This window comes from Lepisma saccharinum, chromosome 11 (genome assembly GCF_977018435.1).
Source record: "Lepisma saccharinum chromosome 11, izLepSacc3.1, whole genome shotgun sequence".
Classification (NCBI taxonomy): domain Eukaryota; kingdom Metazoa; phylum Arthropoda; class Insecta; order Zygentoma; family Lepismatidae; genus Lepisma; species Lepisma saccharinum.
In genome coordinates, this window is record NC_139239.1 from 69,559,313 (window position 1) to 69,563,477 (window position 4,165).

A 4,165-nucleotide genomic window follows, 5' to 3' on the forward strand; every position below is an offset into this window, starting at 1 on the left:
TCGGTATTTCCCGACTGCTCGGGATCCAGAAAAGTAGGGAAGTCATTTGCTGTAGTCGGGATAGGGATGGAATTTTTCTTTCCGATCCCGGTCCCGACTTTTCGAGATACCGCACAACACTTGTTATTATTATTTATTTTAGTTCAGCACAAGATACATCTTCCAAGTACGTTGAACATAATATATACGTTATATACGTTTTTCAAAAGGATTCTTCGGTCACCGAGCTTTGGATTCGTGTGGGAACGCTAACGTGAATCATGCTAATGCTAGAATCTGCAGTGCGCATTTCTGCCCAGAAGATTATGTACGTAATCTGAAAAGTCAACTTTTAGGTTTACATCGAAGAAAGATCCTTAAGCAAGATGCCTTCGACTCCTTATTATGAGCAGGAATGTAGGGAGTATAATCCTGGTAAATACTTCGCCTACCATTTCTTTGCCATTGGTGTACAATTCTCTCTCGCTTTTTCCCTACATATTCACATAAAGCAATAAAAATACAAACTGCTAATTTTTCATTCTATTCTGGTTATTTATTAAACGGTACGTGTTTTTATTTATATTTGATAAATTTCCTTGCTCTTCCGGCCATTTAAGTCAATTGAGATGATGAAGAAGTGATAAAATAGATGAATGACCAACCACAGTTCCCCTTACTTAGAAGAGCGACCACAAGAAAAAGAACCTTCGTCGAAAAGTCGCGCGCACCTTCCTCCTCTTCCGTTCAACTCGGGCTATAAGAGAGCATGCTCCACTCTCCCCCTCCCTTCCACACTGGAATACGGTGCACAGGACTCGCGAGTCTGCGCAGGTTTCTTTGCTTGTGGTTCCACTATAATAGTAATATAAAATTGTACACTCACCTCACTTAGTTCTCCGCAGTTTGTTTCTTTATACATCATATTTGGAGAATATACAATCATATACAATTCAATCTATAGTTGTACGTACACTGTATATAACACACCTGGATGTATAGAGTCAAGGAAAACAAAGAAATGAGCATAATTTTCTCTTCGGTGAAGATGTTGAACCTAAACCAAAAGAAACTCAAATAATGAATTCGACAATGTAAATTGATGAGATTTAGTAAATCATTTGATGAAGTGAACTAATTCTGAGTGTACTAATCGCAAAGTACATAATCAGCTCAGACCCTATTAGGCTACTTCTTCATGGTATGTGACGTAAAGTTCCCGCCCAACCGTTTGACGGCGTTAGTGGTTATCGCATCTCCTTTTCTACAGCCTGTAGTACAGTGGGATCCATGAGTATTACCGTGCAAATTGTCCATGACTATTTTCATTAATTTTTTTCTTACATCATATGTGTTTTTAAGCGATGGATTTTTATGTATGCTGGTGCAGAAGTTATCATCATCTTGTTTTGAGTTTTCTTTTAATTCTTGAAGCTCTTATTGGGTCAAATAAAGTGCATGAACATGGTGATGGACAATTTGCACGATAATACTCATGGATCCCACTGTACATATCCTCATCTAGACATTGTTCTTGTTCTGGTGTTTAATATCTGCATACTGCAACACTGTCGTTTTGTCATTTCACGTGACTTCACATTGAAGTGATGCATTCACTTGGCCGGTTACACGTCATCGCACGCAAAAACTTCAACCGTTACCATGGTTTTGGGCCAGGGCTGCTCTTGAGTACCAAGAAAGGTTGTTACACTAACAAGACGCTTCACAATATCCCGATTTTGACGAACAACTTTATCATGTCGCCACTAATCTGTGGTGGTCCAAAGCAAAATCCACACGAGATTGTCCGAATTCTTTCAGAGTATAAAATGCTCTTATGTGAGATTCTGCCTTTTCATGTCTCTGTAATGCATTGTGCACGTTATCTTGTACTTGACCACACGGACTTCGTCTTGTCCACGGCGAACAATATGCATTGCCAGCAATACAACCTGTTGCGTTCTTCACAACCTGCTAGCCAAATAAACTTTTCGTACAAATTACTTTGGAAATGTCGCACTAAGCCATTTGTGCTAACTTGTTTTAAGTCCGGTAAATCCGGTGTTGGTCGTCCCCTTCCACGACTTTCATTTTTCACGCTTATATCTCTCGAGCTAAACGAAGCAATTTTCAATTGCTGAATAATACACCCGCACTTCTCCGTATCAACCGTTTCTAAATACACGTTCATTTCGATGAATTCACAGCATAAAACACGAAGCAACAAACACTCACTTTCTCCCACGCTCTTTCCACAACTGCACATGCAAGCAAGCCAAGCATCCACACAAGTTCACTTTGAAAATCTCTGAAACAACAGAAAGTGATACCAACCTATTTCCTTAATTTTATCCCTCACGAAGGAAAGATATATCAGTTTGGTGATAGAAATTACGCCGTTGAATCAGAATCATTACAGCAGAAAGAGTATAATAATAACATTTAAGTAATAAAGTGTCCTACAGTGGCGTGCCCAGGGGGAAGGGGGTTGGTGGGAGACACAACCCCCGTTCGGCCCAGTATTCCTAAGAAAAGGAACGTCAAAGGCAGGTAAATATGATAAGATGAGGACTGACTACTAAAAAAAATCCCGATGGCGCAGTGGTAACGTCGTCGTCTTGTAATAAAGGAGTCCCGGGTTTGATACCTGGTGGAGGCACATAGTGGTTCGGATCCCAATTTAAACTGTAGGTCCAGTCCCGATTGGCCTTATTGTGCATAAAGTGGACTTAAAACATGAACTAAACAACAACAATGACACTTAAAACATGTTCTTGTGTTCACAATGTGCACAATGTATACGATTTACTTCTGTGCTGTGTACAAATATCAGTAGATAGTTCTTTTTCAGATAGATTTATTTTCGCTCCAAGTTTTATTCAAAAGCCGTCAATTTATTTAATGTTGTTGTAAAATTTGTGAAACAGCTCACTTGAATTACTGTGTAAATAATTTGGCAGTTGCAAACACTGCTAGCGGTCAACACTTCTGACGTAATTTGAGCTGGACTGACCAGGACGCAGGGTGCAGACCAAGGTCGAATCTTCCCCCCCTCCCTGGGGAAACTCTTAACGGGGGTGCAGTCATTCCACTTCCTGAAAACACAAACGCTCGCCCTTTGCCATCTTGCTCCAACTCCCAATGTCAATTTTTTTCGCGTTTTACAATTCGCGTATAGAATTTAGAACAGTGATAATAACTTATTTTAGTTATTTTATGACTAAGAATTATTATTATATTCGCGATCTTGTTTATGTGTTCATGAAGACAAATATTCGTTACTAGTTTTTGCTGGCAATATATCCTTCTGCTCTCGGTTGAGCTCGGCTATTTTCGGGAATCACGCAAGCTCAGGAAGCAGAGCTTTTTCTTGAATCGTTGTGGACGGTTTCCACCCGAATTTCACGCTTCGCCATGTGACTCCTTCGGGTGTGTTATTTTCCCGCAGAGCGGCCGCAAGCATTGAAGCTGGTGCTTGCTACAGAGCTGCTGAGGGAGGTTGCGGCCGTAATTTTTCGCGAAATCGAGTGCGATGCAAACTAAATAAGGCTAAAACATTAAGTACATTAAATGATATTCGAATAGCAGTGCTTGCATTGCTTGTACTATATCTTCGCCTCTGGCGCCGAGATATCTAGCTACGAGGCTTTCCAGGCTCGGACTCGAACCAATGAACTTTGGTGGCAAGATCGAAAGTCGACCACTTGACGCGTTTCTGTTTTTAAAATATATTTTTTATATTTTTTAAAGGAATACCCCTGTTAGGTAGTATCCCCCGACAAACACAAACATCCATGTCCTAACGGGATTCGAACCCGGGACCCCTGGCGTCGTAGCGCGTTGAGATAACCACTCCGCCACGGAGGCCGACAATTCGGCCACTGAGTCGCCGGGAACTAACGTAACAAATTTAATAACTACTTACCAACGAAAACCAGTTTGTGCTTCCCCAGATATAGACAAGTCTTCGAGTACTTTAATTTACACTTCCCATGAAGACTCGATAATTTACAGTCAGTTCTCGCTCGTGCGTGCGTCATTCTATTCTCCTCTCCCCCTTTGTACTCTTTGCCTTCGCCCCTCACACTTCTAGTTCCTGTCTATCACTAAAATGGAAATTGCGTTTCGATTCCCTCTTCAACCTTCTCCTTCTACCCTGACCTTCAAGTCATCGGAGCAGAAAACA